General features: G+C 45.2%; 2 protein-coding genes and 1 pseudogene across 7 annotated transcripts in view; 1 reads left to right on the top strand and 2 right to left on the bottom strand.

Moving 5' to 3' along the window:
• The window catches only part of LOC119461739 (polycomb protein eed), a 208630-nt gene that overhangs the window by 103522 nt on the left and 84427 nt on the right, over positions 1 to 20681 (bottom strand). The window lies entirely within an intron of this gene.
• The window catches only part of LOC119461742 (NADH dehydrogenase [ubiquinone] 1 alpha subcomplex assembly factor 4), a 158528-nt gene that overhangs the window by 115462 nt on the left and 22385 nt on the right, over positions 1 to 20681 (top strand). The gene's annotated exons all lie outside the window — the stretch shown is intronic.
• LOC119462459 (intraflagellar transport protein 88 homolog) overlaps positions 1 to 20681 on the bottom strand; it is a 73394-nt pseudogene that overhangs the window by 36036 nt on the left and 16677 nt on the right.

Genomic DNA, 20681 nt, shown 5'->3' with positions numbered 1-20681 from the left:
TATGGCATTGCTGTGTTGCTATCGCATTCATTGCTTCGCCCTAGGGCGAAAATGTGACATTTTTGGAAAAGCTGCCGTCAAAATCGGATTCGATGTATGGCCACGTGAAGCGCGCTGGTTGACTTAATTGCTAGGGGTCTGTCGCGCTATCCAGGTACCGGCTTATCGTGATCAAGTTCGAGCGCCGTGCGAGAAGGATGGAGCAGCAACGCAAGCGGCGGTAGGCCGACCGCGAGTCGATCGACCCCGAAGTCGTCGCATCTGCAGATCGCTGTCAAGATACGGCGCGCGCCGCTGCGCAAGCTACGCAATTGCTACGAGAGTACAGGTCAGCCCCCCCCTGCCTCCCGGGCTGTCTTCCCGTTTTCCTCCCTTGTGCGCAATTCGGCTCGCCGTCGCACGCTTTCACTCGCGGGGACGATGTTATCGCTTTTTGGACTTTATACGGAACATCGCGGCAACCACGACGGCAGAAATGCGCCTGGAGTGGAAATATATGGCACCCATACGCTTGCGCGTGACCCACGTTCACTTAGCGAAACGTCACTGTAACTTTTTAAATCGCTTAGCGAAAGAACAGTGCGTCTTATGCACCGGTGCGACTTATAACTCGTTTTTTTTTTTTTTGGGGGGGGGGGGGGTGAACTGCCGTTTTGAGGGGGGTGCGTGTATACAAAGGTGGAATTATAGACCGGAAAATGTGGTAATGTTATTGCACTTATATTGTGTTAAATAATATAATAACAAACCTCCACCCAAAGGCACTGAGCATCAGGGTAAAGTTGCTCTCCACTATAGCTCTCTTAGCTTCACTATAGCTTCAGCTCGCGCTCATGAGTGAAAGTGGGATAAGGCAGACGGACGCGGGAGGAGTGAAACTAATGATAGGTGAGGAAAGCCGCGGGAACAGTGCCAGCCGAGCAAGCACCGAAGCGCGGCACGGGTCTCTCGCTCGCGGTTTGACGCGGTGAAACCTGTTATTTTCCCGGGCAGTTCAACGAAACGGACCATATGCGCTCGCGCCGCGTATTATTTCTGAAATGGGGAGTTATCAGATGACGCGTTCTACCACAGAAAGGAGGTCGCAGTGTCGATATCGAGTACATTGCTCGCGAAATTCAAGGATATTCAAGGAAGAAATAAATTCCATGACTCTCAAGGGCCTTGAAAACGCAGTTTCAATTTCAAGGGCTTTCAAGGATTTCAAGGACCTGTACGCACCCTAATAAGGCTCAAAACTGTTCGTTGACATCCTGAACATTTCTTGTTGAGTCCCGGCCGCAGCCGTCAACAAACGTTTCCGGGGAAAGCTATTGAATTTCAGCGCAAACTTTGTAAGGCAGCTTACTCTCGTTTCGAGCACTAATGACCGCCTGAAAGACAAAACTTGCGTCAATTCGAGGAGGCGAAACGTGCGCGTGCGTGCTGCACTCACGCAGTACATGAGGTCAAGGTTCGGTGAACCTCGGAGGCTGCCTGCTCTCGCTGTCGCGACAGGTTTCCTCTCCTTGGCGACGGCGTCCTTGGCCTGGTCCAAAGCTGCGACAAAAAATGGCAAAGGAACAGCCGTGGACGCGGCTAAGCATTCCGAAGAAGTGTTCCAAACAAGACTGAACAGTGCAGAAAAAAAGGGAGCCTTGAGGTGAATGGTAACAAAGCTACGCATAGTACGTTACGCTGCTAAGGAAATCAGTTGCTAACCTGACGAAGACATGTCGAGCGTTGTATCTGGGGAGATTCGTTGTTGCAACCACTTATCCATCCAAATAGTGGTCTAGTTATCATGCGAAAGTGACTACGGCTCTTTGTAGGCGTGCTAATTTTACTAGTGCAATAAGGGTAGAAAGTCTCGTCGCGACAGGAAAAAATCATTCCCATAATTATAGTATACTTATTCTAGAATTTTTCGTAAGGCCAAATGTTAGATTATCGTGACGGCGGACATAGTTAGCGAAGGCGGTCGTACAATGGCAAATAGCTTTAGAAATAAAGCTTTACTGAATGCCAAGCAAGGTTTATATTAACGTGCGTACTTCATTTTGAAAAATGCACGATTAAGACAGGAGCTAAAGCTTCGAGACAAGGTAATGAAACATCACGAAAATAATTTTTGTAGCGATGAGGAATAGACGCACGTACGTAAGGACATTCTGAGGATACTCAACAGAAATGGAAGGCCGCACATGCGAACAGAAATTTCCAACCTGATAATGTAGAATGTAAATGAACACTATCATATATCACCGCATATCTGTACATCATATTTGCACAGATCCCACGCGCCGTGAGAATCGATGTTATGCAAAGCGTTTTAAGGCGAAAGCCTCATATGACACATAAAGCGCAAGATCCGCCAAGAGTCCGGCATTAAATCCGATTGGAAGAAAACCCACTGACCAAGTGATGACGTCACGTTCCCGGCGCTGGACTTGCTGCGGCTCGCACAACAAAATTCCACGGTGAACAGCCACGGGCCGTAGCGCCAAAACTGATTTGGCCCACACCGAAAAAATTGACTTGCCTAATTCTAAACTTCAATTGACCCATGTTCAAAATCGACCCGACCCACTCCCAAATTGTTTGGCCCACCCCCGAAATTCCAGCGGCCCACACACAAAAACTGACGTGCCCAATTCGATAACTGAGTTAACCCATGTTCAAAACCGAACAGGCGAACTGTCAAAATTGACTTGACCCACCCTCGAAGTTTCGGTGGCCCACACTCAAATATTGACTTTACTAAATTCGAAAAGTGAGTTGACCCCCGTCGTTGTTTTGTGGCTATGATGTTGGGCTGCTAAGTACGAGGTCACGGGATTGAATCCCGGCCGCGGCGGCCGCATTTCGATCGGGGCGAAATGTGAAAACACCCGCGCTTAGATTTAGGTTCCCTTTAAAGAACCTCAAGTGGTCCAAGTCATTCCGGACTCCCCCACTATAGCGTGTCTCACAATCAGATCGTAGTTTTGACACGTAAAGCCCCATAATCTAATTAAATTTTTTTTAATTGACCCGTGTTCAAAACCGACCAATCCCACTCCCGAAATTGACTTGGCCCACCCCGAAATTGGGTGGCCCACACCCAAAAAATTGCGGCTTTGCCCATTTAGACAATTGAGTGGACCAACGTTAAAAATCTACCTTGCCGCTCACAAACTGACTTGGTCCACCTCCAAAATTTGGGTGGCCCCACACCAAAAAATTGGCTTTGCCCAAATGAAAATTGAGTTCACCACGTTAATAATCAACCTGGCCGACTCCGAAACTGACTTGGCTACCCCCAAATTTGGTTGGCCTACCCTCAAAATTGACTTTCCCAATTAGAGCACATGACCAAGTGAAAGTACCGCGCGGAAGACAGAATGCCTTCGCATTCAATGCATGCAAGGAGACTTAATTGCCTGTGTAACATTTTGCAGGTTGTTAACCCAGAATTGTTTCGGGCTCTGCAAAGCGTTACCAGGTGTACGAACACGTTTGTGGAAATCACATAATTGTGCGTGAAATGCGAGTGTACGTGTGTTGACGATGGCATCAAGACGATGGCGACCGTGACGACGATATTTGGCGGCAACGGCGTGATTCCTACGGCCTCCGTTCGACTCGAATTTATATGGCATGCCAATTGCTTGTTTCCGCATAGATGTTTAACGGGCGTAAGTGTGACATACAAGGATAGTGACGTGGTTAAATGCGCTTGACATTTGGCAAGGAAGTCTAATTGGCGCAGAATGCAGTGAATCTGTGCTGCTTAAGTTGCCACATTGCACGCATATGTTGTGTTGTTGATCCTTCTTACGGGAAGCGATAGATACTCATTTCGAATGAGCATACATTGAAGGCTTTCCTATGCGTGGTCCATATTTGTCCGACGACACGCTGCACGATCCCAAATTTTCTTGTTCTAGGAGTATGGGTAGGTGGCGATAGTTCGCGCAACTTTCACCTGCTTCCAGTTCTCACACCTACTCCCATTTGATGTGTTGAATGCGATACCTGTCATGTTACTCGTGTGAAAACAAGTTAGTAATTTGCAGACGTACGTGCTGGTTCGTTCTAGAGTGCGTCCTTGCGCCGACGTGCCTAAGTAAGTCTCAGAAAAGGAGAAACTATCTTCTTAATATCTCTACAAAAGCAGTCTAGTGTCGCTTCTCTCAAGTTTTAGATCACTAACTACTGAACAAAGAAATGGAACGAACAATGATTTTCCCTGTCCTTTGCACACACCGAAAGGCGACACGCCAGCAACTTCTCGGGCGGAATCTAATAACGGTTCCGAATGCGAACCGGTTCGCTTCGCCGCTTACGTCCCTAAATAGGCCACTCCCAAGCCACGGGTGGAAGACGGGGAGGACGCGACCAATAAACGACAGGGTGCCGCCTCTGAAGTGTACGTCATATGACGAGTTAATCGACAAATTGCGGAATGCTTCTTCTTGTTCAATAAATATGAACTATTATTTAAATATTGTCCTGAAGCTTTCAAGTATCATCGCGTGTTGACGTATTCCTTTATTGTACATTGCCACATCACCATCAGTTGTGCGGAAATTTTGAAAGTTGGTTCTTTTTTCTATGATGTCGTCGCACAGCCATCGGACGGTTCCTGTTGAAAGCGATAATGACGCCGAAACCCATATCTGTCAGCTCTAAAACGCGTCTAGCACCCAGTCGTTGACGGGTCCGGGAGAGCATCCCGAGGCAACGAATGAGGGGCGCGCTATGTTTTCGTGTGTATGTAGTCGTACCTTAGAGATATCAACGCGCGCGCACCGCCCGCGAGTCTCCGAGGCGGCACGGCCCGCGCGCGCGGCCAAGGTCGCAAGCAAACAGCCAAGCCACAGCAACGGAACCCAAAGCAGACTACCTCTTCGCCAGTTCCACTCATGGCCGACGACGAGTTCGCTTTGAAAATGATTGACAGATGCGTGACTGCGTGACGTGTTCAAAGTTTGCGGTACCACCCCGCGTTCTCTGACGACCGCTGACGCAACCACAATTCTGACCAATCACGTGAGGGCAAGCGAATGGTTCGCATTCGGAACCGTTATAAGATTCCGCCCCTGGTCGGCTGTTAGGGCAAAAGCTGGCGCCTCACCGTTAGCAAGAACCGAACGTGGCACTGTGCGTCAGTTTGCAGCTCTTTCTTATCACGCTTCCCAAGAAAATGACGTGTGGGATGGCTATTGTGAGGCGCATCAAGATGCCTTGCGCGTCCCGTACGTCTAGACTGCCCAGCTCATTCTGGCACAACGCTTCATCATCGTTGCCCGTAGTCTGCAGTTGACTCGGGCGGTAATAGGGGAACGTAAAAGAGCGAGCAAAGCCTAACATGTCAGTTCGCGTGCCCAGCTGCTGGCCCCTGCATATCGTCTGTTTCATGTCGGGCAGTTCCTACGTACTGTTCGAAAGGACTCTTTCCCACTCACAGTTGAAGAGCCAGAAAAAAATTACTTGCACTCCCTGCGCTTTCGAGCGCGTTAGTTTCCATCGGCATTCGTTCCAAACTCAGGAGGAAATATTTATAATTGAAATAAGCATCACAGACGTTATGAAATCACATAGTAAGACGCTCACCGCCCGAAAGCATCCATGCCAGGTCTGCAGTGAGCAGCAGTTTCCTTAGACAACAATCATTTTGATGCGTTGAGCTGACTTCGGGCTTAAATCTCTAGTTTTTTCTAAATCACATCTCTTACAAGAACTTTGTAACATTGTTCGCTTTCTTCTAACTTAAAGAGACTGTTACACTTTAGACATGATGTAAGGAATCGTGAAAATCGCGGTACCACCCACCAGCTTGTACTGCTGCTTGGATGCGGAAATGGAGCTCTGCTCCACCAGCTCCATGACGGCGCCTTCCAGTTGCTTCAGTCTCTCCTCGGGACTGCACTCAAGGTAGAAGGAAAATTAAGCAGACTCTTCCCGCTATTTAAATCCGGTTCCTGGTTCACTGAGGCACTGTGTCTACATTTGTGGACACTAACTTGAAGTGCCTCCTATATAAAAAGTGCAAAGAAAAAAGCTGTTTGCAAGGTGCTGGAAAACACGCCTTCCGTTTGTGAAACGGACAAGTACTGGTGCATTCATAAATCTGACAAGGCAAAAACATTTTTTCAGCGAGCGCAAAAGATGTTGCAGCGTTCCACACAGTGAGCAGTATATACATATCTCTTTCTTTTTACGGTCTCTCACCAATGGTCGCGGGTTCGATTGCCGTAATGAACTCTAAGCACCAATCAAAATGTTCGCATTTACGTTATTAAAATAAAGTTATGTGAATGTAAAATATTTATTTCATGCATGTCCGACAAGGCAGTAGCAGGCAACGTGGAAATTGGGCGTCCCCCATTTCTGTACAACGACATCTCAAAGCCGTGCTTATATTGACCCCGCGCCTTCACCCTGACATATTCAAAATTTCTTATTTTCCTAGTTACATGCATGGAGTTGGAGTTACATGCATGGAGAAGCTCGATGACGATATTACCAGCGATATTGTTGCAAAAATTGAAAAGACGACCTCTCTCACGCAGGCGAATCCGGGGCGGAATTCACTATCCAAACTTACGAACAAAACGTTGGCGCACGAATTCTTACATAAGAAAAAGATAAAACTATTCGTAAGATCCGCAAGCTTGCGATGCCCGCTGCTGCAAAGACAAACGCTGAAATCGAAATTAGATGTGTACGTAATGGTAGTACAGGTGCGAACTTCAGTACTTAAGCAATAGGCGTAAGTCGATTCACAAAACCTGCGCAGCTGTTGCAGTTGCCGACGTGAGAACGAATTTCTACGATAGGGTGTAGGAGTCTCACGAACATCATTAAGTCTATCTGTGCCGCTCGACTGACGCGGTTAAGCGTTGGAACGCGCTGTTGCGGCCGATTGGCCGGAGCCACAACTGATAGCCGAGGATGACGCATGCTATGTCTTCGTGGCGCCCTCTGATTTGTCACCTCAAGTGCATTGAGCTGTTTAAGTGCATATTGTATTGAGCGTGCGCTTCTGTTGGAGGCTGTAACATTAATGCTGTGCTGCAAACTTCTTCTTATGGCTTATAGGCTGTTAATGACCTAGCGGTCATTAACTAATAAGTGTTCAGTTTTTACCTGCCTTAACCCCTTTCGTCCATCATGGCGTCATATTACACAGCCAGCAAGTTAAATGACTTCCTTCAGAATAGTAATCGTCTTTTATTTCATTTGAATGCGCGCAGCCTCCGCAAACATTACGATGACTTCCAGAACTGCTTTCAACTCTTTCTTACACTTTTTCAATCTTGCTGTCTAGAGACCTGGCTTAGTAAGTTGATAAAAACTTTACTGTTTCCCTTCATATAAATCTGAGTATACCCACAGACAGTCCAGTAACCACGGTGGAGCTGCTGTCTATATCTCGTCCGGAATCCCGTACAATCGAAGACTCGACCTCACGTTAAATACTCAAAACTGCGAATCAGTTTGGTTGCAATTCGATCCTAACTTTCTCAACATTGATAATGGAAATTTCATTTGGTTGCGTTTACCGTTCACCTTCTTCATGCTCCTGATTTTGTATTCCTCTCGAAAATATAATGGCAACGTATCCATGGAGAACAAATGTCATAATTATGGGTGATATGAACATAAACTTATGGAGTCATCCCGAGCTCTGTCAGTTATTCTTGTTTTCATAGTTTTGCTTACGAATGTCTTATTAATGTCCCTACTCGTTCGTTCTTGACGGTTCCAGCACTCTAATCGATCATGCGTTGTCTAACCTTTTGAATCCCCCGTTGTCTAACCTTTTGAAACTGACATTACTGACCATTCCCGTCTTTATCCGCACTACATCTGCGCACTATTGTTGCCCTAACACTTACACCAAACTTGTTTTCGATAAAAGTTATTCTCAGAAGCTGTATCTCATACTGACTGGTCTTTCGTTTTTGACACCAACGATGCACAGGTAGCCTTCTCGCGATTTCTAACAAAGTGTTATCACACTATCATTCCTACTCTCAGATGCGCAATGCAAAAAAAAAAAAAAAAAGTGGCGTCACCTCAAACCCATGGCTCACCGACAGTCTGTTAAAAGCCATGCGCACACGAGAAAAGATTTATAAAAAAAACAAAAAGACAACCATTCAATATAAACCTGCGTGCGCGGTACAAGAAATTCTGCAACTCACTTCTGCTCGGCTTAAAAAAACGAAAACCTTATATGAAGAAAAATAAATGCGGTTCTGATGTAAAGAAAAAAATGGCAAATTGTGAATTCATTTTTGAATAGGAGACAGTGAGCTGATAACATAGCCAAAATATCCCACGGTGGCAATACTTATTTAGAGCCACTTAAGATTGCGGATGCTTTCAGCGATTCTTCTTTCCTAATATGTCTTTACTCAAGCAAAACAGAACTTATATTCACCAAAGCGCCTTGCACAATCAATTTTATATGTTTCCAACCACCTTGGGAGGTGCTATCAGTAATTAACAATTTTAAAATAACAAGTGCTGGGCTGGATAACATTCATCCTGGTCACGTTAAATAATTTCCAAATCAATATCATTTGTTCTGTCTGAAATTATTAACCTCATCTTTAAAACAGGCACTTTTCCTCGCGAGCTTAAACGTGGTAGGGTTACTCCGGTTTTTAAGAAAGGTGATCGATCATTACCATCTAACTACAGGCCTATCTGTGTTTTACCATTCTTTAGCAAGGTCATCGAGAAAATAATCGAAAAGCGATTGATAAAATACTTAAACAAATTTAATATTCTTTCACCTCACCAATTTGGATTTCGCTCCGGTTATTCTACTGACCTTGTGCTTGTATCCCTCACTGACCAACTAAAGAAAGCCATTGATGACGGTAAATTTGCAGGATCTTTATTTGTAGACTTTTCAAAGGCATTTGATAGCATTGACCACGAGATCTTGGTGTTAAACTAGATTCAATAGGTATAACAGGTCCTCCATTACTATAGCGCAACTACTTACGAGACAGATATCAGGTTGTTAGTGTTTCCGATGCTTATTCTAAGCCAAAAATGACTAATTTAGGTGTACCACATGGATCCATTTTGGGCCCGTTATTCTTTTTACTATATATTAATGATCTACCTGACTGCTCACATCATCTAATTGTATACTATATGCCGATGACGCAACAATTATTAATTCTGATGAATGTCTGTCAACGGTAGTAACCAGGCTTAATACTTCTCTTCATAACTTGTTAGGATGGTGCAAAATGAATAGGCTTACCATTAATCCCACTAAAACTAAATTTATTCTCTTCTCATCCCAAAATAAATCATCACTATGCATTCCGCCCATTTCCATAGGTAACCATTTACTATCAGCAAGTGAATGCACAAACTTAGGTGTTATTATTGACTGTAACCTAAAATTTCAGAGCCATATAACTCATATAAAAAAAGTTATCATATGGAATACGAATTCTCATTAGGTCACGTCCGTTCTTTTCACGACCTGTGTTACTCTCACTCTATTTCGCGTTTGTACACCTTCACATTAATTACTGCCTAACCTCCTGGGGTAACACGTACAGTACTCACCTAAAACCCTTACAAACTATCCAGAACCAGGATATTATAGTAATCACGTCGAGTCCACACACCGCCAATGCTAAACAGCTACTACAGAAATAACATTCTTGACGTTGCCGCCTTGTCAAGTTCAGCTTGCCACTTTTCCTTCAAACTAATAAATGACAAGATCACATTGTCGCTATTTCCTATGTCATCTCTAACGAACACCAACCCAACACGTTTCGCGCTTCATAATAACTTCATTCTGCCCAAAGTACGTACTAATTATGGCAAACAGACCGTTCACTTCGCAGCCATATCATGATGGAATACATTACCATTTGTCATAAAACTACAGAAAGCCCATTAGATTTGCCATGAATTGAAAATTTTTTATGTGATATGTATGTGACATAGTGTACTGTATAACCCGCTCTCGTTTTAGACCTGCCGTTCTTACGTACGTCAACATGTTGCTTAAGTTTTTCTTTAATTTCTTTTTTTTCCCATTCTTTTTCCTCCACTTATATGTTAGTTTTACCTAGTTTCATTATATTACTTACTTGCACTTATTACTTATGCACTGTTGACTATTAATATCGTCTTACTTACGTCTGTATTATTATTATCATTTTTGCAATTGTGCTCATTCAGCTACCGTTCTTCCATTGTAACTTTATGTTAAGCATGAACAGGAGGTCCCAATTCAGTTTTTACTATGGGACCTCCTTCTGTATAACTCTATCTGCAAAACCTTTTGTGAAATAATAAAAATTTTGATTGGTTGATTGATTGATTGATTGTTGATTGTGTTTCTTTATGCGCGCAATAGCCTGACTTTTTATATCGGCATGACGCTGTATTGGGTGTTAGCAAACAGAAGTGTAGTTTCCGTCCCTGACAATCGTCAAGCTTGTCATGGGTGTGTTTTGAGCACTTCTTTAGCATTTTTTTCCTAGTTTCAGTTTCTCTCGCTCATAGGGCTGGGAATGATTATTTTTCCGAACTCTTTTGAGGCTATAATTCTCCATGCGAGAGGAAACAACACAAAAGACGCCTAAACGATTCTAATGATAAAAACTTGTTGCTGTTGCACAATACGCCTTTCCTCTTCCGCGTGGTAGCCTCAGCCTTCTATATTATTGCTCATAGTTTCATTCAGCAATAAGTCGAAGTGACGTAGTGTCTGTGCCCACAGTTTGCTCACCCCGGTGACCTACGGTGTCAGCGAACACATGCGCACGACGGACGGCATTCCTGCTCTATGATACAAGCGATGACATATAATAAATAACATATTAAAAATGGCGAATAAAATGACATATCACCACTGATACGAAAATCGCGTGGACTGCTTCCACACACACGCGCGCTTACACGCGCACATGCACGCACGCACGCACACGCACACACACAAAAAAGAGTGCGTAGCATAACGATCACAAAGACGTCACCACGTTTTTGTTTTGCATGCGCAAAGCCAGTAACAGGGTAACAGGACATGGGAGATCCGACGACAAGGAAAAGCGACAGCAGCCGACAGCAATCGTCGTCTTATGATTGGCTGTAGATGCTAATTCTAAACACTGGGTAGCAGTAACATCAGTCTGGGCGAAATGACGTCACTCCCGTCTTCAGTCACTTCGTGCGTTGTTCTTTCTACCTTTCCTTCTCTCAGTTAAGAAATCCTTCGTACGTGCTTGTGAATTCGCGCAAGAATTTTTAAGACGGGTACGGTCGTATACGCTACTCCACGCCTGCTGCGCAGTAGTCAGGTCAACATGACGGCATGAAAAAGTCGGCCACAGTGGCCCGGAATCGCAAAATGAACAATTGGAGCTGGGCAGGCCACGTCATTCGTAGGGCAGATAATTGACGGTTCGTTAGAAATAAAGACTGGGTGATACGGGAAAGCGAGCGCTGTGCAAGACGGCAGAAAATTAGGTGGGGTGTTGAAATAGGGAAATTTGCAGGCACAAATTGGGGTCAGCTATATAGCGCAAGACAGGGGTAATTAAAGATCACTGAGAGAAGCCTTCGTCCTGAAGTGAACATACGTTGACGACGTTTTAAAACACCCAAGATTGGTCCGGAATTTTAACACATTATTGTGGTGATGTTCACTGATTAGCCTTGACTTCTATGAAGGGTCGCTTGGGATATGAAATACGGCGTAGTTAGGAGCTCCAGGCCCTAAAGTCACAACCTATATTATTTATAGCCGGTCTCCAAAATTGAAGTGTACGCGCCTTTCTGCATTTCGCCTCTGTCGGAATTCGGCCACCTGAAACTAACTGCAAAACAAACTCTTGACCTGATGAGAGGCATCATCGTGTTTTATCCGCTATAAGAAGCCAAAAAGAAGTGATGAATGCTGATACGACGTTAAAGTGTGATAGGGAGTGAAAATTGTATATGCGTATGTTACGTACTGAAGGTGTCCTCTCATAACTTGGGAGTGTCGGTATTGACACGGCTTCTTTCTGAATTTATCTTTTACAGACTGCTTTCCATAGCTCTCCGTTCCCTCGACAGGGATTCATATGCGAAGGGAGCGCGCGTTTGTGTCGGTTAGCGCTCGATGGCATCATCGACCAGCACCTAATAGTATACATAAAGCCCCTCTACCTTCGGAAAGTACCGCCATCCCTTGAACACACCGCTTCTCTTTCCTCGCTCTCTCCTGTATCTCCGACTGGACGATTGCTGTCAGGTAATAGCGCGGACAGCAATCGTCCCAATCGGACTGAGCGGTGGCGGCGGCGACGGCGGGCGCGCGCCCGGCCTGAGTGTCGGAAACATGCGAACGTCCGTTCACGGGGCGCGTTGCAAAGGCCACTAAACATAAGTATGAAGTTAAGCTGCGTTATCAAAGTTAAGTTCCGCAGTAGCAAAACCGCCACTCTCACCTTGAGAAAAGGTATGGTAAGTCATAAAAGGTGGCAAAAAAAAAAAACGACTTTATGTTTCCGTGCTGGCAGGCACACGATGCCAGGGGTTCGATAGCGTCCTACCCGCCGGGTCCAGTTAATTATTTATCGACAGAAAATGACTACATGGTATGCTTTGTAACAAAGCCACAAACTCAGCTTACCGAGGTGCGAGAATTTTTCCTGCGTCTAAAAGAACCCAGAAACCGAGAAAGTACGTCGAAATCAATGACGCCACACTGAGGCACCGGTGGGTTAGATTGGGGCTCGAAATTCAAGAAAAGAATCAACTGGCCTTCAAAATCTGCAGTAGTGTAATCGAGCTTACCCGTCAAATTATTGAAAACATGGTTTAAAATACACTTTGCCAGCCTTAACCGCTGCCACCATCTGCAGCATCCCTTTAGGCAATGCAAGGAGAGCTGGAAATTCTGGACGCTGTGCTACAAGATAATAATAATATTATTATAATTACCGGTTCCGAATTTACGAAGGATTATGAGGGACGCGGTATATAGTGTTGGGCTACGGGTAAGTTTAGAGCAGCTACGGCTATTCAACGTGCAGGTTGAACAGCCGAAGGAAAAAAGAAAAAAGTTATGCATGGCTATAGTAAGACGGCTTCACGGCACTGCAAAAAACAAAAATTCTCACCCCTAGCTATGAAACTTTTTTTTTTTCCAGGTATACCTCGCAAGTACTTTGCTATTTTGCTAAGTATCTTAGAACTCAACAGTTCAATAGGGTACAGCACTTAAGGTTCTGTATATGGCAATTCTGACTGAAGCATAAGTTTTTTTTTTTTTTTGTACCCCTGATATTCTGTTTCAAAAGATTATGCTGTAAGCTCTACGAGCGCCTAATGCTCAATAAGAGACTGTGAATACAGTGGGCTCTCATTATACACTGACCTAGAGCTCTCTTTCGAGCTGCCGAACGATGGTATCGATGTCTTGGGCCTGCGCCAGAGGATCGAACGCGCTGCCCACCGGACCTGCAAAATATGAGGCGACACGAAATGAAATCTTTGCTAATTATTACGAAAGCTGCCACAGTGCCCGCACCGGAAGACTCCGACGTGTTTATTGCCTTGTTTTGGCACGTTTGTCCGACCTCTTCATACATTCTCTCATTCCGTATTTGTTCCCAGTAACCAAACCATTTTCCGTCCAACCGTGTAATGTAACTTTCGTTGACTGTACAGTTTCGCCGATGCCGGCGGAGCGAAAATTGCGGCATATGAATAACGTTAGAGCTTTAGTGCAGCTAAAGCTCGATTTCGTGAACATAATCACTAGCAGTGCTTTTCATTTTTATGCAGCTTCGAATATGTTTGCCCGTCTGATACCTGAAGCGAAAATAGGCTGCTCAACCCTTATTTTACTATAGGCTAATTACGGAAGTGTCTTATATGCGGATTCAAGTGGTGCATAATACTGGATGTGTCCGGTGAACGCTACTGCACCCTGCGGATCGTTACCGGTAACTTCGCAGTACCTTGCACTGCGGCCGAGCTGTATCCGGCCCCACGAACTGCAGTCATGGGCCGCGAAGCGAAGCTGGTGGCGGCTGTGTTCAGCCGGGAAGGAGGCACCACGGACGTCTGGCCGCGGAACTGCAATGGTGCCACGTAAAAACAAATGAAGCAAGCAGATAAACCGCAGGAAGGGGCGTGACGTCACGCAGCAAGCATTCAGGAGCCCGTGACACGGCATTCCTTGCCTTGCCCTCGTGCCACTGAATCCAAAAGTGGCCAATCAGGTGACCAATCGGACATTCAATCACGACACTTGCTTATCACCAGAAGGGCCTCTTGAAAGCATTTTCGGTGTTCTTTTCATATTGTTCAAGAGGTATACTAATGTAATCGTAACTGCGAAATGGCGATATTCCTCTGAAAAGCAAGTCGCAGTTCTAACGAAGATACTCGTAAACTTCATAAATTCGACGGCAGCGAGATCGAACGGAGTCGCCACCTGGCGGGCGCTGGCTAGCCACGCATAGTGTGGCATGGCCTCCGAAATTGCGAGAGCTCTCAGGTTTCGATCCGGCCATCCCATTCGGACCGCTCCCCAGCAAAAAAAAATTAATGCGGTTCACGGCCGCCCCTGGATGGCGCTTTTATGCGAGGGTTTCGCCTAAAAGTAGTCAACGAACGACTAGACGAAATGATGTCAGATGAATATGAAAAAGATAGCCTGGACAGCGATCACAAACGTGTAACCTTAAAATTTGGAAGAGATACTAAAGCAAAACAAGAACCAATAGCATCATAATTTCTAAAAAATGATTGAAATACAGATGACAGAGATCGCGAAAAACATAGAAAAGAAAATCGAGGCTTTTCCTACAACAGTCTGGGAATACAAGGAGCTGGTAGACGTTATGCAGCAGGAAATAAGGCAGACGTGGCAAAACCATTGTTGGATTGGATAGAGGAAACCACGTAAGTGGTGGAACAAGGAAATAAAACAAGCTATAGAAGAGCGTAAGCAGGCGCCTATAGGGATCATCGAGAGGCCAAAAAGTTCGGATTACACGAAGAAGAGGTGCTGCTTAGATGAAACAAACACTGAGAAAAGAAAAGGGTGGCGAGTGAGCTCGTGCAAGAGAAAATAACTGCACTAGTGAAATAGTTATTTCACTCACTTACTAGTGAACGTTGGGTGCATAACATTCGCAAAAGAGACAAAGGCGCACCAAAATGATTCCGGAGCGATGTACGAGCACTCGGAGCTCCAAATAAAAATTTGCAACCGGCTATAAGTGGCGCAGACGGTAACATGTTCGAAGGAGACGATGCACTGCGGTACATCACAGGCGTTATTATAGGGATAACTTCGGCACAAAAGAAAGCGTAGTTCAAACCTAAACAGATTCCGCAATGACAGAGAAGCCTGAGAGATCAAAATTTAGCATTGAAAACTTTCACTGAAAATGCAGAAGAAAATGTCCCGAATAACACCACCGCATGACCCGATGAAATCCCAACACAGCTAATCAAAACCTCGGGCCAAAGAGTGCTGACTAATGCCATTGAGCAAGTGAAAGCAAAATGAACTTCACCTACAAAGGCAAAGGTGATAAGGATAGGACGAGCTCGTACAGGCTAGTTACAGTAACGCCGGTGAGATATAGAATGGCAACGTAAGCCATAAAATTAAAGCTGTCGAAGTGGGTGGAGAAAAATTATGTACTGAGGGAACTACAGAATGAGTTCAGGCCAGGCACACGCTTAGATGATAATATGTTTGTGCTAACTCAGTGCATAGAGATTTCAATATAGCTCAGAATAGACCTATAGGATACCATGTTTAGATATTAAGGGAGCCTACGACAACGTCGACAGGGAATTGTTATGGGATATGATCAAGCACGAAGGCATAGATGATGAATTCGTGGAGCTGCTGAGGGAGATATATAGGGACAACCGAGTACAAGCTGTATGGGAAGGTCGAAAAGGTAATGAAATGGTGGTGCTGGCCTTAAAGTTTCTTGTTCCTCCTCATCTGTCTCCGTTGTTCACGCTTTATGTTAAGGGCATAGAAAGACGACTGGGAAACAGCGAATTAGGGTTTGATTTATGCTACATGCGTAATGGATGCAGCAGAAGGTCCCTGCACTGATGTATGCGGACGACATAGTGCTACTAGCGGACAATCCAAGAGATTTACAGACACTTTCGAATATCTGTGGCAACGCAGCGACACATCTGAGCCTTAATTTTAGCACAGAGAAATCAGGAATTATTATCTTTAACGGAGAGACGAGTAATTACGTGGTGTCAATTCATCACCAAGTCATACCCATAGTCAAGCAATATAAGTACCTCGGTGTATAGATAAACAAAGCAAAGACCTACTCAAGCACCCACCAAGATAATCTGAAAATAAAGTGGAAGCGGAATGCAGCAACACTGAAACACAGAGCACTATGGGGCCACAATAAGTATGAGGTGGTGCGTGGAATCTCTAAAGGAGTAATGGTGCCAGCGCTAACTTTCGCAAATGCCATTCCATGCTTAAAAGCTTGTCGGGGTTGGAAGTTAACCAAACATCAGTAGGCCGGTTGGCTTTGGGAGCCCACGGCAAAACCACAATTGAGGCAGTGCAGGATGACATGAGTTTTTGAAGTCAAAGAAGCGCAAAGCAAAATTAGTTTTCAAGAAAGACTCGAGAACACGGAACAAAATAAATGTTGGGCGGCTAAAGTGCACTGGTATCTGTACCTGAAAAGCGTGGACATAGAATGCAGGAAGAGGTCAAGAAAGTTGGCAACCAAGTACAGGGTAATAAAAAGTCTAAATAGACGACAGGGAGTCGTCAGCAATAAAGTGAGAGAAACAGAGACAGTAAATTTGATGGGAAGAATGGAAACAATAAAGGCCATGGAGATTTACAAGAAAGAGAAGAAAGAAATTAGAAGGGAAAATTTGTGCGATAACACGAAGGAAAGTGTCTCGCTATTTGAGGATTGAGCCGGTTGCCTAAGGACCAAAACATACCGGAACAAATATTCGGATTACTAGATGAGGCATGTGTATGCTGCAGTAAAGATCCAGAGACCACTCAGCACATCCTAATGGAATGCGACGGGATCCACCCAGCGAGAACCGTAGGTAACGTAGAACTCCCAGAAGCGCTTGGGTTTAAAGTGGAAGGAAACATCAACAGATCAGCCGTAGAGATAAGCAAGAGACGATTAGAATACTGGTGGAAAAGAAGCAGGGAAAAGATGGATAAGACCTGATCTCTTAAAATCATAGGTAGCGGTAGGCCCGTAGGTAACCGTACACCGTGGACAGACGCGTCAACCGGTCAGCAGTCGAGATAAGCAAGAGAAATTTAGAGTATTGGTGAAAAAAGAGCAGGGAAAAGGATTGATACGACTGCATCCGTTGCAGGCATATGTTTATTGGGAAGTTTTGAGGAAGAGCAAAAAAATGTATACAATAATGCTAGAATGAAAAGCATGTATAGCATTACCTAAGTGACTCAAGCAGGCTAGATGACCATTTTTCACCACCCCGTTTCAAAGGGGATGCCAATAAATCGTAATCATCATCGTCAATTCGGCGCACGCGGAGGCGGCCGTCTAAGGCAGAGCACAAGGCATCTCAATCGTGAGCATTGCCTCTCTTTTGATGTGTTTCGGAAGGTTTACACAGGATATATGCCAGGTAGGTTTTCAGCTCGGCCACGAACATTTTGACGTCTCAACCATCCAGTTCTCTAGTGGCCTGTATTTTTTTTCAGCACCTTTCTATATTCTTATACATTTATATGTAGCACTTATGCTTATTAGTTCATTTTTCTAAACAAATCATGTGTGGCTTCACACACCATTCAATGTTTATGAACTAGTAGCTTATCGAAGATGACTGAGTTTATTTTTTCTAGTTTTGTCTTACTTATATATATATATTTTTTCTTTTTTATGCATTATCCATTGCGGGGATTCGGCAATTGATATGGCAATTGGCACTTTGTGCACCTACTCTGCAGTGGGATGATGTACGTGTAATATTTACAAATATCTTACCATATATGCGTACTCTTTGCTGTTTTTAGTTTTCAATTGTACTTTCTGTACTGATTGTATTGTTCTTGCACGACATTGAGTTGTAAAAATAAAGCCTTTAATATCTTGGTGCTTTTCTTCCCTTGTAAACGCTTGTTTGACGTTCATAACCATAGTTTTCCTTTAAAGGAACACTAAAGAGAAACCGGAAGTTGAGCTTAAATGGTAGATTATCCTTTCACGATCACAGCCACACCATTCTTACTGCAAACAGATGTTTAATAAGCGAGAAAATAGCGAAAAACTGAAGAATAGGTGCTGACGCCCCTTCGAAATTCCCGCACTACGTGATGTGACGTCGGAGATTACAAACGCAGGCCAGTCGCGATTGGTCGAGAGCGATTTATCGCTGTTAATAAAATGCAAAATGAAATACACCTTAAACGTACATAAACAGCATTTGCCAACTTTTCAACCGCTTCAAGCGAGGAAGTACAAGTTTAGCACAAAATTAAATAAATAAGAAAAAATGGCATGGCGATACATGCGGCCGTGATAGTTTCGTAGTTTCGTTTTTGGTCAATGCATCGTCGCGCGCGCCTGTTCCGCTCTACGGTGTTTGGTTGCGTGTTGCGTGGCTCGAAAAGTGTTGACTTCGCGGGAAACAGCCAGAAAATGCCTCGTGTGTGTAGTGTTGAGGGCTGTATAAATGGCCCAAGGCGCTTGATCAGGGGCAGCGGCAGTGTAGACTCGATTGTGTCCTTTCATGTGGCGTCGCTCCGTTCGCAATGGCTCAGTGCTCTGCCGATGATAAAACGGCAAAAGAGCCAGAGAAACCGATGGTGTGCTCTCTGCATTTCTCGCCCTCGGATTATGTGTATAATCTTGCCCTCGGAAAGTATCTTGGCGTGCCCCAGAGGCCAGTCCTTTCTCGAGCAGCTGTTCCCTCAATGCGGCCTTCATCAAACCTCCTACCGGTGCCCCTGCAGCAGCAAACTGGCGGCTCGGTGAGTGCTGAATGTCATTAAATAAAGCCACGAAATAACCATACCGAGTACGTACACAACTTTCTACGCTTGTTCTGTCGGGAACATCGTCGCCTGGCGGACCGGACGCTTCGCCTCCCGTCGACGAAAACGAAGCTCTGCATTCCGCCGGCGCGGCCGGCGGCTCACCGCCATCGCACGCGGAAACACCTACCGCTCGAGCACAGAGGATCATTTCGCGCTACGTTTCACTGAATATCGCTGAAATGCAGTCTTGCTTTCCTGGCGAGCTCTTCGTTGCAAGGTTCAGCGGCAGCTACGGTATCCATCGCGGCGAACGCAAACGCAGCGACCATGCATGCAGCCATGATGCATCCAGCCCAGCGCCTCGGCCGTTTACGCAAGCGGTGACGTATCATGGCGCATTCTGATTCGCTGAGAGCAATGCAATCTGTGACGACACTGCTTCAGCGCCAAATCTGCCGTGAGAGAAATTAAGGAAGAGATGTTTGGTCTTTGTTTACGAATTTCTCCGCTAATAACTCATATTTTTGCACCCAACAAAAACGGCATGCATTCCTGAAGGTCCCTCTTTTATTCCAGCTGAACTTCCTGTTTCTCTTTAGTGTCCCTTTAAGTAACCATAGTTTCCTGAAGGCTTGTAAAGTATTCGATCATAAAAAAGTCGCAGTTTTGCCCGAAAGGCGAAGCCCGAATTGCGATAGCAAATTAGTAGAGAGCAATACGGAGTAAAGATAGTAGTTTTATCGGCTGCATAAACTTGGACACATTCGCTTACTAACTGAATTAACTAGCCTGGTGCCAGCGCGCACAAACATCAATAGATCACACTTGATGACCACAGACAACCACTGTCCAAACGCTGGCGTGAGCAAGCGCGGCAGCAGCAGCGAGCGAAGGTTCGTGCGGTTTATCGCTTCAACGGAAACTGAGCGGCGAAAGCACAGAACATACAAAGATAAGAGCCGTGTGGAGATAGCTTTCAAGATAGGGTGCGCGCGACAGCCCGGAGCCGCGAAAAGTACAAGTAAGCCGTTGTTGGCAGAGTAGAAGCCACACCCCCTCCCTCCCGTGCTGCCTTCCCGCTTTCCTCCTTTCGCGTGCGAGAGTCGCCAGTTCCCGTTGCGCCCGGTCGCAAGATACGCATTTGGTGCCGCAACTATACGTCGCCTCCCCTCCTCTCCCATGCGCCCATGGCCTTTTGCTTGACGGAAGACGTCGCGTTAGCTCTCCGTCAAAGCGCGCGTCCGTCGCGCGCTTTCACGTGCACATACAGCATACGGCGCGCGGCGACGATTTTATCGCCCTTGGACTTTATAGACGGTGATGGCGACGAAGACGCCGACGGCAGTATTCCGCTTGGAGTGTTGTTGTGTCGTTAGTTTTGCTTTCGGTTTCCTGTCTGAAAACCCTGTGAACTTCTGTGACGCTGTTGTTCCTATGTATATATTTGGGTGTCAGAAAATAAACGGGCATCATTCGTTGGGTTACGGCTGGTTGGATTTCTTCTTCGTCGGCCCGTACACTCTTAAAAATAAACTTAGTAAATAGGTAGTAAATGCACGTTTTTACTAGGTAACTGTGTATTTTACTACCTTCTCACTTGTTCTGTACTAGCCAGCGGTTAGTAAAGCTAGTAAGTGTTGCCTTTACTATCCAGAAATGCCGTCTTAGTAGTTTTTAC

This window comes from Dermacentor silvarum, chromosome 8 (assembly GCF_013339745.2).
Source record: "Dermacentor silvarum isolate Dsil-2018 chromosome 8, BIME_Dsil_1.4, whole genome shotgun sequence".
NCBI classification, from domain to species: Eukaryota; Metazoa; Arthropoda; class Arachnida; order Ixodida; family Ixodidae; genus Dermacentor; species Dermacentor silvarum.
Note: the sequence above shows the minus strand (reverse complement) of the source record. Positions and strands in the feature narration are given on the sequence as shown.